The sequence below is a fragment of the Coturnix japonica genome, chromosome 15 (genome assembly GCF_054131305.1).
Source record: "Coturnix japonica strain WE chromosome 15, WE-NBRP24, whole genome shotgun sequence".
Classification (NCBI taxonomy): Eukaryota; Metazoa; Chordata; class Aves; order Galliformes; family Phasianidae; genus Coturnix; species Coturnix japonica.
In genome coordinates, this window is record NC_140677.1 from 6,750,942 (window position 1) to 6,765,300 (window position 14,359).

At 42.4% G+C, this 14,359-nt stretch overlaps 1 long non-coding RNA gene across 1 annotated transcript; it reads left to right on the top strand.

Annotated features, from left to right (window-relative positions):
• Positions 1–5,618: 5,618 nt before the first annotated feature.
• Positions 5,619–9,673, top strand: LOC107319732 (uncharacterized). The gene is made up of 2 exons (XR_001557907.2): positions 5,619–5,684; positions 9,275–9,673. It is a non-coding gene; the product is annotated as an uncharacterized LOC107319732 (long non-coding RNA).
• The last annotated feature ends 4,686 nt before the right edge of the window (positions 9,674–14,359 follow it).

Below are 14,359 nucleotides of genomic sequence, written 5' to 3' on the forward strand. Positions count from 1 at the left end.
TTCTGTGTATCTCTGGCTTCAAGCAATGCCCAAGCAGATTCAAAGCCTACTTCAAAGCCAGGGGGAACCCAGGGTGCTGGGAAGGGGGATGGAAAACTGCTTTAGGAGATGGGTGACAGTTCAGCATTTTGATTTATGACTTATATCTCTCAGTTGCATGTGGCTATCTCAATATTTGGAAGTGGTTATATTGACATATCCATGTTGTAAGCTACCAAAGCAACACCGTGAAGACCATTCACTGTTTCTTTGTATGTTAGTGTCTTACAAGAAAAACATAGAAATATCCAGTCACAAATAAATAAATAAATAATGGAGTGTTTGATGGCTTTCAACTATGATTTTCCAGTCTTTGTTGCAATAAATAATCTTGACACTGTCACTCAAACTTACTGAGAGCTAGGTCAAGCAAAGCATATTAGAATAGCAAATTAAATTTCTTTATGAGGAGACTGACAGAACTGTGTTCTGTCATTTGTCTTCTTTTTCCCTTATTCTTTTTTCAGATAGGTTGAGTCTGGTTTGGGGCTATTTGCGGACTGTTTCATTAGGATGGCCATGGTCTGCATTCTACCAGTGGCTCAACTGCACTGATGTAGAGCATGCAGGCTTTGCTTTGTTCTTTGCTGGTGAAAATGCATAGTCAGTGGTGGTGACTATCCTGAAAAATAGTGATTTGTAGCTGTGAATTTTCGTTATGAAACAGTGCTGTTGTACTTTCCATGACAAGAAATGGAAGGCAGTACTTCTGGAGCGGTCTAAGTATCTTTTCTACAATCAATACTTGGAAGAATAAATAGATTTTTCATTTAATTTCTGAGTGGAAAACATTCTGTTCCAGCGCCTTTCCTACCCTGAGGCTGTTGGGATAGTGAAGGTGTATGATTTTTACACAACACTGGTTAGAAGACAAATTAAAATTACAGCACGTTCTAAACCAGATTGGAATATATGTGCGGGGCTTCTTTCATTTGATTTCTTTGACTGGCATATCAAATTGTACATGCTGGTCACATACTTCACAGGGCAGCAAGTTATTCAAAGCAAAGCTTGAACCGCAGTGAATTTAGCCTCCTGAAAACCCCAGTTAAACTCTCCTTTTCAGGGACTGTGACCCGGGCTGTGGAGAGCTGCAGTCTAAGATTTTCTGGACTGGATGTCCAATGAACATTAAAGAGACTTTATCTCCTGCCCCAAGAGCACAGTGCCAAACACTCCATGCTGTTACAGAGGCAGATTTCAGACTGTTTAGAGAAGGCCCAAACCCTCTTGCTCAGCTCCTCACTTTCCTCTGAGCTGTCACCATCGCCAGACCTTGTACATAAAAAAGCAAAGAAATGAAGCAGTCAGTTCTCACAGCTCCAATTTTAGCAGTATTTTCACAGTTACTATTGTGGCAGAGCTCCACATGACACGAGGAAATCTAGTAGGTCAGCGGCTTGAAAATAAAGTCTAATTTTATATTTAGGCAAGTTATATAAGCGTTTGCTAATTAAGAGAAGTGTTTGCCCATCATTCTCCCAGAAGAGAAAAACACACACAGTGCTCGAAAGGTTCCTTCAAGTTAAAAACTAGAATTGCACAGAACTGCCCTTTCTATAAAACATTTCTAAGAAATTTTCACAGGCCACATCAATATTTAAAAATAAAACCAAGTGTTATGTTTGAAAACAAAGTGAGAAATGTGTTGGGTTTTAAGTAGCACAAGATGATAATGTTAGCACCTCTGCTAACAAAATCTCTGAAGCACTTGAAAGGACCCAATTAAATTAACAGGGACTTTTTGTTTTCTGCTTCTCATGCTGTAGAAGTAATTTGGCTGTCCTTGGCTGGTGCTTTCAATGGAGCTGAACCAGTAACCAATTTGCCAGCTACGGAGGGGCAGTAAAAAATGTAGAGGTCTCCGCTTTTCACTCGGCATGAATAATTAGTGGGATTGCTTTTGGAAAATAAGCTAAGTTCTGAGATGCATATTCATTCAGTGGGGAGAGATAGAGCTGACAGCAGCAACATTAGCAGCAGGGTGGAGCAGCAGACACAAAGCTCCTCAGAATGGCAGGGTTTGAGACGTCCAACCCAGAAATCTCCTTTTCCTTGAGAGAGACAAGTGCTGGGGGACAACAGACTGCATTGATCAGCTTCTTCCCTATAAATGATTATTCAGCCAATTTTTCAAAACGATAAAAGCTCCCCAACTTCTTTCTGAAACCATAGTTAAGAATTTCTTACCTACATTGCATCCTGCTGCTATATTCTAATAACCATCCAGTGCACACTTCCTGCCTGGCCCTCCTTCCAGCAGCAGGATTCAGCTCTGAGCTACTGGGTGAGTTACACAGTGAGCCAGCTTTCATCTGACATTAGGATCTCCTTTAACTGGAGGTGTTCACTAACCGGTCATCGCAAACTACTGGCAGGGCTTGATGAAAGTTTTGCTTGGAAATGGATGGCCACGTAGGACCATCCCAGGCTGGCTTTTCAGCTCAGTGAATTTTGTTCCCTGCAGGCTTGACTGAGCAAAAACATTGCCCTCCTTCAACGTTTGTAAAAGCACTTGTGAGGGGCTGCTGCCACTGACAGACCGGGCCACCTTCACATGTTTTACAGCCCTTTTCCTTTCATCAAGGTTTCTGGGTTCATTTAATTAATCATCTTTGTTCCAGTTCATTCTACTTGATGATTAAGCCCATTTATCCTAACCAGCTTTCTTCAAACACAGAGAGTTCATATGCATGAAGGATATCTCTCAGCAGTGAGGAAAACAAGCTGCTGAGTGCTATGGCCACATTGCCAACAGCGAGAATGTTTATGGCTGGATTGCAGATAGCCTTCAGGAGTCATCGATTAAAGGAACACTTCTAAAACAATGAACAAAATCCTTCCTGGAGGAATGCAAGCCATTTGCTTAGGTGACCTTATTGGAAATAATCAACATTGTTATTATAGTCTCACATATTTAGACAGATTTTCTTGCAACACCCAGCAATTTTAAGGGGAGCCTTCTTTCGTGAGATCCTTTTCCAAGTCAGGCTGGCTGGATGAAGCTCTGAAATGGGAATAAGCGACAGCTAATCTTCCCCCCTGGTCTCCAGGCCTCCTGCAGCACTCCTCATTGGAATGCACCCCACGTTGATCACCTCATTTCCTAACCAGATGAAGCACAATGGTTTCTGGCCCGCCTGGCTCCGGAGAGCTCTCATTACAATAGCAGCCTGGGTATTAAAAAAAGACAAATACCTCCAAGATCCTTGTCGGCCTAATACATTCTTACTAGGGCTAATAAAACACACGTAGTTTAATAGATGAAGACTTACTCATTCTCCAAAAAATATCTTGGTGGGAGTGATGATAAAACTGTTCACATTCTTCCATTTTTGAGCAGAGCATTATTTGTGTCGCTATGAATCACCGCCTCCGCGAGCAGGGGAAGGGGAAGCCGGCATGGTTCCTGCAGGCAAAGGCTCCAGCTGAACGTGGAGAGGGTTTTTATGGCTTTCTGGGAAGCATTTGTATTGCTGTCATTTTTACCGATGCTGAGTACACGGGGAACTCGAGCTACGAGAGATGTCTCATCGGGTCTGCAAAAGGGAGCTTCCATCAGCACTTCCCAAACAGAATTCATGAAGAAGAACTCAGATTTATAGTGTGAACTCCGGAGCAGTTCAGTCCTTGGTAAAGTGGAGAATTTGTAACATCCAGAACATTTATTCATAGTGAGGCTGGCAGTGTCATACACCCCTCAGCCAGCCTGCCTGTCTGCAATGGTGAGGAGGGATGGGGTGGCCACAGCTAAACCCAACAAGGCCTGCAGATGAGAGCAGGGCTGTCCTGAGCACTGCAGGAACATCAGCAGCAGTTGGGATGGGCAGGTATTTCTGTGCCTTCCTACTGCATGGGAAGCCCAATGTTAAGAGTGAAGGTGGGACAGCAACTCCTGGTGGGAAAGCAAAGCCAGCTGGGATGTAGCTCCAATACTCCATATTCTATTCAGCAAATCTTGTTTCATTTTCTCTCTTTCTTTTTTTTTTCTTTTTTTTTTTTTTTTCTCTTTTTAATTTCCTTCAACATATTTTCTCTCTTTTCTCCCTCCTTTCCTTTTTCCTGCTCTGTGCAGCCCTTCATTAAATAGATATAAAGCTGCACTGGCTGAAGAAACGCAGCACCTCTTCTTACAGTTTGTTATAATTTTTTATCCCGCAGATAAAAAGTTCACACTTTGCAGTGTTTTATGATGGCAAGCAGCTTTATGAATCTGTGTGGGCCACGGAATAAAGCTGGAGCAAAAATTCACTGCAAATAGGAAATTGTACCTGGTAAAAAACCCTTTGTTTCTCAGGCTTTGAGGAAACTCTTCATCATGGTTGCATTTGAAGAAAAATAAACAAACAAAGAACAACGAAGTTCTATTGAAAAGTAGAGCAGAGTAGCTAGCAGGATCCCCATGCACACAGACATGCCAGCATGCACACACAGCTGCACTCTGTGATCCCGGTGTTAATGGCCCGGCATCAACATGCAGGAGCTGGGTGATAATTATGGAGCAAAAGGCCTTTTACTACGTTAAACTCAAAACAAAACACCGGGTTCATGTACTGAAAGTCCTTTATTTCAATAGCTAAGTGAAGTACGTTCAAAAACTTGAATGATAAGAATATTTTATTACATAGCACGCTTAAATGTTGCTTTATGAAGCTCTTGCTTCACCACCTAATCATTTTTTTCCCCTTTCCATAAATCAAGCTTTCATTTCACATTCCTCTGAGAAATACTTTTGTTGTATGTTATTTCTTTTATCCAGATTAGGAAAATTCTCTGAAAAAAACAAACTGCCTCCTCTTCTCTGAGTCCTACCTGCAAATGATATAAACAGAGGTATAATGAGACACTGAAAAGTCAACACATTAAGCTTCTTAATTAATTATGATTTGCCTATTGAGTTAATAACCTTATAAATCATTCCGCAGATGTGACTGCTTTTTCCACACATAATTGCATTGTTTATCCTATAGAGGCTTTCCATTGAGTATTTAAAGCAGAAGGTACTTGTTAATTGCAACAGTGTGAGTATGAAGCAGTTATTTGCATCATTTCTTCTTGCTCCAGACTTCCAGATATGCAGGCAACTCATAAAATCCCACTAAGTATTTGCATTTCAAGCACACTTTTCTTTTTTTCTAAATTCCATCTATAGAAGACTTTAACTCAGGTGTGTAGATGTATGTATCATACTTGACAATTAACATCCTTTCTATCTCATGTTTTTTGACCCAATATACAGGCTCCAATAACGTAGTAAGCTATCAGTGTAGGTCTAGATAGATTTTATTAGAGTTACCTTTATGCCTCTAGGGGAAACACCACTGAATTTAAACTATTTCCTAAGGTGATGGGGAATAAAAAGGTCTGATAACACTTTCCAGCAAGCAGCAGTTCCCTGCAAGTACTCACACATCACCCATCCATCTATGAGAAATACTAATTAACAAAACACACTTTTTCCCCACCTGATGTTGCACAGAGTTTTGCAATGAGTGATTAACTTGGTAATCTTGATTGAGTGATTAGCTTGATAATCGGGTACAAATTAAGAAGGGGTGGAGGAGGGATGTTGGAGCCATTAGAAGATCAGCCAACCTCTTCCTCTCAGCTCTTGGGATAAGATTTTCAAGGCCATCAGCTTTCAGGTATGTGCTCTATGAGACTGGGGTCCAAACAGAGTCTGATGGCTCTGGTGCTATGTGGTGGGAGGCTCTGCTTTAACCCAGCTGGGGGGAAATGGGGGTTCACTTGTAGGCAGGCTGTACAAACTACTCAAGAAAGAACTAACTGGCTTTAATCTAATTCTCCAGATGCCTTTGTTTGGTGGGCTTGTTTTCCTTTGGAGAAAGGAAGCTTGCACTTGTCTCATTCAATTAGGTGTTCTGGAAAAATTCAGGTGGTTGCTTTACTATAAATCAGGCTCCGTCTCAAAGACAGGGTGTAATGGTAGATTGATAGTGTTGATCTGCGGGAGTGGAAAAAACTGTAGTAATGTACCTCTTAGTCCTGGAGGCCCTCTCTGCATTACATGCTATGCTTTTTGTTTCTCTTAACAGCCAGTCCCTGTATGATCTGGTGATGAGAATCTGTATAAAACATTCTACTGCATCTTTCTATATCACCTTTCCCTCTCCGTATTTCCGAAATCAAGTAGACCTGTTTAACCCTTTCCTTTTTCCAGCTGGTCCTTCCTGCCTCTCTAAGGCTCTTTTAGCAGAAAAATCCTCTCTGCACGTTCCCCCTCCCTTCTCACAGAGCTCAGGCACCAGCCATGGGCAGTAGGACTCAGTGTGTTGAGCTAGGTGGGCACTTTCTGAGATCAGAGTTATTTCTGATATTAATGAGGGTATTGGCTCTTGGTGACAAGATTTGTTGAGTGCCTGCTTAAAGAGAACATCCAGCATTAGCTTTGAACCTTCAGAGAGATGTCAAATTGGAGTTCAACCCTGGGTAGCTCCCTTCCTGTATCTCCCTCCCTACCACATTGTCTGAGTGCTGTGCAAGGCGTGCAAATGCTATTTTCTTTCCTGCTGTCAGCTCCCTTCTCCACATCATTTACTACTTCAAATAACGCTTTGAAAAAGGAACTCTGATGTCTGCTTTCAGATGAAAAATGACAATTTCTGGGTAACCTGTTCATGCACGTTGACAGGAAAGCTGTAATTTCAGGATGGCATCTTTCCCTTTGCAGTCATGAGATTTATTGCAGATGAATGGAACAACTGAGAAGTAATTTCTTAGTCACAATTTTCAATAGATACAAGAGGAAATGCCCTGGTAGTCCATTGAAGGGCTATATTATACATGATTTTTGGAAGGGTTCTCAGTTGTCTGTCTGCCTTCCTTACAGAATGAAAAGGTGCCTGCACAAGCACGCTTCTTCCAGGAAAGCTCAAAGGATCTTGTTTAGTTTAAGTACTGCAACATTTGTTCTGCTCCTAGGCGAAATCAACGTATTTTGAAACAGTTTTTCAGTCTGCATTTAACTGTAGGATCGACTGTAAGACCAGCTGGGTTAACTATAGAAATACTTGTTCAAATGAGAAACTGCTGTTAGGGCTGTATTTCTGCTGCAGGGTGTATTTCAGTTTGAACCTTGAGGCTTTCCATAGATTTGCAGCTGTACTTTCAGCCAAATGGGGAGAAACCTTTAACACAGGGTTTACACCCATGTGGTACCCATAAACTGTTTAATAACAGATTGATGCTTTTCGTAAGCGATCATGATCAGCCAGGTGACTTTTCACAAGGAGCTCATTGTCACAGAGGCTGCCACAAACCTCCATGGCAGGCAGGACACAATGGAAGTGCTGGCAGCCCTAGAACATGGGGCCACTTATATTAGAGTTACGATAAACACTCTGAAAAGCACTGCCAGTTATTTTAAATTGCTTTATTCTCTGCATCCCCTGATCACTTTCAAACTGAAGTGCTCTTAAAAACTTTAAGTACTCCATTAATTTTAAATTGCTCTGAACTGCACAAGCCCAGAAACCCAAAGCGCTCTTGAAAATTTGAAGCACCACAATTACTCTGAATAACTCCAAAAATGTGGGTTCAAAATCCCTTTTGGTGTTTGTTTTTGGTTTGTTTTTTCTTTTTTGCATTCATATTTTCCCCTGCAGGGCAACAAACAGAGCGGAGACGTAACATCTTCATCCCTCTAGAAAATGAAATGCGTGTTTACACAAATCTTTCCGCACGTTGTTGAAGAAGAAACAACTTAAAAAAATATATGTATATAATGACAAAACCTTTAATTATAGACAAGCACAGACAGAAAATGTGTGTCCCTTCATATGCTCCAGTCTATCTCAAATCTTAGATGCAGATGGACATCTGCAATGCTGCTTCCGTATTACTGATGACCAGTAAATCCAGTGCTGGCCACTGTATTGGTGTAGTATCTGACATCTGGGCTCCTCTGGGACACCACAACATTTCTGATTTCCATTTGAGTTGGCAGCAGTCTTCATCAAAGAATCATAAAACTAAGACTGAAAAAGACCTCAAAGTTCATCTAGTCCAATGTTCCAGCTCCCAAAAATATTGCCCACTAAACCATGTCCTGAAGTCCCACATCTATCTTCTTCTTGAGCACCTCCAGGGACTGCAGCTCCACTCACACCCTGGGCAGCCTGTGCCAGTGCATCACCATTCTTTCAGAGACTAAATTTTTCTTAATATACAACCTAAATCTCCCCTGGTGCAACTTGAGGCCATTCCCTCTTGTCCTATCATCCCCAGGAATGGCACTACATGTGTGGTTGTGTGGAATAATGAAATGAGTTACATTAACTGAAACAGTGGGAGAGTGAAGCTTGTAGGTTGATGTGTGTTCCCAGCTCACGCTGTCAGCAGCAGGAGGTGGCAGCAGGTCCCTCCCTAGGGATGTGGCCCTGCAAGAGGGTGACAATTGGTCACGTAGAAAACACTCAGCAGCATAAAGACGGAAGAGCAAGATCAGAAAGTGAAATTAACTTTGAGACAAGCACCTCCAGGGGATGCCCTGAGCACTGCTGAGCTAGCAGCAAACTATACATATTTCTTATTCCATATGTACTGGACACCTACTGAGATGCTGTTGGAGACCTTGTGCTGTGCATGCACTGCCCAGAGGAGCAGAGCTGGGTGCTCTCCCCATCCCAGGGACAGCCGCCTGCTGCTGCTGCATTAGTTCAACGTGGGCAGTGCTTAGGAGGAGCCCACAGACAGCAGCTTTCAGCTAATATCTAATCAAAAGGAAATCCCCCTCTGGCAAGGCGTGGGAGGAGCAGCACAGCGCTGTGCTTTACTGGGTACAAGTCACACTGTGATCTTCAGCTGTTGAAGAGCATTAGGGATGAGTAATGCATAACGCAGCAGCACAACAGGTTGGGCCCCTGGTGAAGACTTTGATTTCAGTGGCAGGCATTGACAAACGGCACCAAGAAATGCGTGTGCCCGGATAAAGCCACCTCAATACTATCTTAATTAGAAACTTTAAGAAGCGTCTCATCACAAAGAAGTTATAGAGTAATAAAAACGCAGGAAGGCTTTTGGGGCCCTTTAAGTCATTTGTTTTATGTTTGTCTTGCCAGTTTTTTTGTTTTATTTTTTTTAAAGTAATATTTCTTGCAAAATAAATAATTCAGCGTCTTTAAAAACATAAATATAATCTCTGATCGTTACTTCCAAGAGACAATATCAAATATTTAGGTTTTCCTCTTTTCTGAAGTAACTGTTTCCATTGCAGGATCGTGGCCTCCTGTGTGGCTCAGCAACACAGAGCTTTAATCTTCAGTCAAAACAACTATCAAACACTTTGCAACCCTCCCTGTCATCAAGAAACCTGCTGTTTAAAAGCTCTCTGCTTTTAGGCTCTGATCTCTCTGCTACCTTCAGCTGGGAGTAAAAACCTGAAAAATTGAAAAAAATTGGAGAAAAGCAATTCTTCATCTCTCTGAGGAGACTGATTATTATGGGAATGTAGTGGCATCCTCGGTTTCCTTTGCTGCATCTCTAATTCCACAGATGTGAAGAATTCAGGCTGCACGAGGGCTGCCATCCTTGCACCCCTGAGTGTTTCCCACTGCTACTCCCTCCTTGTTAACACTGTGCAATCAGCCAGTTCACAAGCAATTAATAACGGTTCTGATTGCATTTCTTCTCCTCTGCCCTCCTGCTGGCAGAAGCATCCGCTCAGGTCTGTCACAAGCTCTTCAGGGCATGTGCATCTTGTCCCCCCACTGCCAGGTGGAGAGAAGTACCTTAAGGTCTTTGAGAGATGTAGGTTGCTGTCCAGTACCAATTTCCTTCATTTACAGTGGTGCGGGTTGATCTTGATTATTCTTGAACTCAATTTTAATTCAATTTTAATTAACAGAACCTTACCCCCAAAAGATCTATGCTGGCATTAAGGCTATGTGAATCCACGAGAAACGTAATGAATATCTGCAGTTGGACATTTGGGCTCCTGAATGAAGCAGTCGACTGCAAAGTGAGTTGGAAGGTTCCCTGCATGGCAGCAGGCAGCACAACAAAAGAATAATGCAGCCTTCATGTGGTAGAATCATAGAATGGCTTAGGTAGGAGCTTAAAAATCATCCAGTTCCAATCTCCTGCCGTGGGCAGGTTGCCAGCTACTAGATCAAAGTCAAGGACCAAGGCTGTTGCTTCTCTTGACAAGCTGCAATATGGAAGGTCCAGCATTCTTTATGGGGTGGTTTAACCCCATCAGAGCTCAATTGCTTCTGGCCAATTAAAGTACAGCAGAACACCTTGGGTATTTTGGCTTTGTTGGAGGAGCAGCAAGAGGATGGAGAAAACTTTCACACTGTGGTTGATCTGTTCAGAAAATAGCTGGCCAGCACCACCTCAGTTACATGACCTTCTGGCTTCAGGGCAGGTATGCAACAACCAGACTTTCACGAGATCTGAGTTCAGAATACTTGATTTCTATCAGCTCTCAGTAGATTAAGAGAAAAGATTTAACCCATAGAAATGAGGACCCCTGTGGGTAAGGAGAGCAGGCTGTTCTTCTTGCAAGCAAAAACTGTGGTTGGTGCTTGTTTCTTAACAAATCTGTGTGACAAAGGATAATAGAAAAGTGTAACAGTAAGTCAAAGCAGCTACCTGGGATCCAGTAACCTGTAGTATCTGCTGATTGGGCTGGTGCTTCAACAACCACCAACTCAGCATCTGCCTGAGTGGAAAACATTGAAAACCATTGGATTTGAACTCTAGGAAAGCAGAGACCTTGGTTCAATAGGCACCACTCTTATAGCAGTAAATGCAGTCTCCAGCTGTGTCATCACTCTATTAAAAGATGCTGCTTTTCACTGCAAAGCCTGATTCCCACATTTCCACAGTAAGGGGATCCACCTCAGCACTTACAAGTGTCCAACTGCACAGTCTTTCAGAAATAATGACTAATTACTCATTCTCATACCCAGAGCTCTCTTGGAGGCTGTCTTCAGGTCAGGGCTCCACCGCGTACCCATTCTTGCAAGCGCAAGTGATACAATCTCTTTCAACACATGCCTGTAACTAAAAGAAAACGTGTGCTGTTTCATCACGTTCAGCTCAGCAGGATGCTCGCCCTGCATCAGGCTCAAGCATGGGTCAGCAGCAAGCTGGATCGATTGGGATTTCACAATTTCATTCCCGTTGGCCAGCAAAGCATTGCCTGGTGCAGCCCCAAGGAGTGATTTCTGCAGAACCGCTTGAAACATACCCACATCATCCAGTCTTTGGCAGCTAATTCTTTAAGCTCATATTTAATTCATTTTGTGTGCTGTGTTGATTTGGCACTGATCTGTCTTCTTGAACGTTACATTGTGGAATACCAAGTCAAATATTTTACAGAAGCTAAAATCAACACTATTTCCTTTATTAAGCAAAATTGTAATCTTGTTATAAAAAAAATGCAGTTAGTTTTAGGAGACCTATTCCTCATCAGCCCCCGTTGATGGGATTAATGGTATTATCGCTTACTATTTTTTAATTTCTGCAATTGTTCCTCATTGCCTGGGATCCATTATCTCCCCAGCACCAAAGCTCAGCAGGCCTATAGATATCCAAATCATTCAGCTTTCCCTTCAATAGCAGTTTTTCTTCTCCTGCTGTAATTTTACATGTGCTCCACAACCCGTGTTAAAACAGCATTAGCAGTCGATGAAAAAACAAGTTCTCTTCAAAACCTTTCTATGCAAATTATTTAGATGGCTGATTTGGAGATGCTTCAGCAGTTATAACCATCGCTTACTGCCCCTCTGTACTTCTGCTGTTATGCAGATTGTTGTTTCATCATCATCTGATGGGAATGCATCATTTGTGGTTGTTTTTTTTTCCCCAGGTTCAGAACAGGAATATTTGCTCATTAAAAACATTTGCCTTTCTGCATAATTATAGCCATTTCTATAATTTCAATTTGGTAATAGTCCAAAGACATTAGTTGACTTCTCTTCATTCCTAATATATTTTAAAGATTTTATTGCCCTTTCCTCTGTAGCCCATCCCTTGTATTCTTTTGCTTCCCTTATCTAATTTATCCCAGTTCTAATTTCCAAATTACATTAATTGCAACTTTCCCCTTCTCTGTTTGTCTTCTGTTTGGATGCAAACATTGCTCCTTTCTTTGTTCGTTTGAGACTCAACTGATCTCTGTATCCTTCTTAGCAAACCCTCATCAACAGAGCATCCAGGGCTCTCAGGTGCACAAGTGTGATATCATATAGAAGCATTTCTGGATTTTCCTGAGTTCTGTCTCCCAGTTTGCCATGCCAGGTAATTATTCGGTACCCAATGGACATGTGACTACCTGAGGGTTTTTTCAGCTTTCCACTATTATCACTTGATCTTGCACTCCCAAAGGAATGGCGACTTCTCTGTCTCAGAGTTGATTCTACTCTACCTGTCAGCATGAGGTCTGAGAGCAAAGACTGTCTTGTTGGATATCACGTGTTTTTGCATTAGGTGACTGAAATCAGCTCTCGAGCTTCAGTGGGTGCTGACAGGTATGTAGGGATGTGACATGCTGCGGCATTCATGATCACAGCACTGAGCCAGCCACATTTTACATGACAGCCCTATGGACCCACTTATGTCATCCATACACATAGCTTAGAGATTTGCCCCAGGGAACCTCCAGGCCTGTCAAGTCCAGTCCCTGCTGTCTGACAGAACCTACCTTACTATGATCTCCAGTGATTTTAGTGAGGAAATACTGCAAAACTATTTCACCCAGAGACTTTCTGACCATGTCCCTGTTCATTGCAGGGGAGTCAGACCAGATGACCTTTAAAGGTCTCTTTCAACTCAAATAATTGTATGATTCTAAGACACGTTGTCTCAGCCCTCATCTACTCAGCACTGGAAATCTCAGTGCCTCCAGGCTGAGGCTGCTTCTTACCAGCCCTTCCAGGAGGATGGAGGACCATTCAGTGCCACTGGGTGCTTGCACTCATCTCTTTCAAGCCTGCAAATTGTTGCTCAGGTTTGGCTGCTGGAGGCATGAGCTGCAGGTAGGTAATGGTGAAATTCATATGATGAAATCTCATGCCAAATGCATAGCCTCAGCCTTCTCAAGACACAGCAGTCTGCCAGCATCTGCCTTTAAATTCTGTGGAAACTCCTACCAAAGTGAATTAGATTAATCGCTCCTGGCAATTAGCTACTGGCACTAACCCAGCTCTCCAATAACACCAGTTTGTGTTTGCTTCTTTATCCACTTCCAGGCAAGGAGCTCCTCACTCGATTTCCCTACCTCCTCCTTTATTCTGACTTTCAGTGCTGAGCACGACACTATATGGTATGGGGTATCCCTTTGGCCACTATGGTCAGCTGAGTTGGTTTCTGTGCTTTTCTCAGATAAGGAGGTCTCAATGTAAAATTCAGCACGAGTGGACAGCATGTGAGTTGGTCACACACCCTGTCGGTGATTTCATCAGAAGATGAAGGTCACCAAGCTATGAAGACAACTCCCTCCTCTTCGATGGTGGTGCATTTCCTTGTATTTTGCTCAGATTGTTTCAAACAAATTGTATCAATTTCCTTCACGATTTGAATCTTCGGGAGACAAAGGCACACACTCACACATTGGGAGTATGAGTAAATGGAGAGTAAATTGTCATACTCCTGAAAAGCTTCAGGCTTCCAGATGCTGGCTACCTACTTTGATAACTGCATGTTCCATGCAGCAGACAAAGAAGTAGTTCTCTGCTAATTTACGTCACTTGGTTGTAATTAGTTTCTAGTAATTCTCTCGTGCAAAGCTCCGTATAAATACAGAATGTAAAAATAGCCCCTTTTCTGGGAACTTGCAGTTCAAATGACACAGAAAGTAGAGCCATAGGAATGACGCAGGACAGCGGCAGGCCTTAACCATCCATGGCTATCTATCAGATCAGGCTGACAGTAGATAAAATATAATTAATTCTCAAGTAGCAAGTCTGTTTATATTAAAATTGTTGCAGAAATACATATTTAGTTAAGTAAGAAAAAGCATAGTTTGTGCTAATTTTACTTTACTGCTAAATACAAGAAGGGGTTCTGTTGAAGTAAAACCTTGCTAGTATATTCCTCTTCTTTTACAGCAGTCCATGCATTTGTCAACCGTTTTGATTCTTGGCAATGCTGCTCCTCCCTGCTTAGACCAAAATCTCTGCTATGGCCAACCATGGCTGCTCTGCAGCCAGCAGTGCTGACTATGCTCTCTCCAGTGCCTGGCTGCCGGGTGAATGGATGCTCATGGAACCCAGATGCTCGTGGTACCCAGGGCAGGGAAGCAGTCACAATTCCAATTCACACGGTACTGCACACATTTGTGGCATCAAGTTTC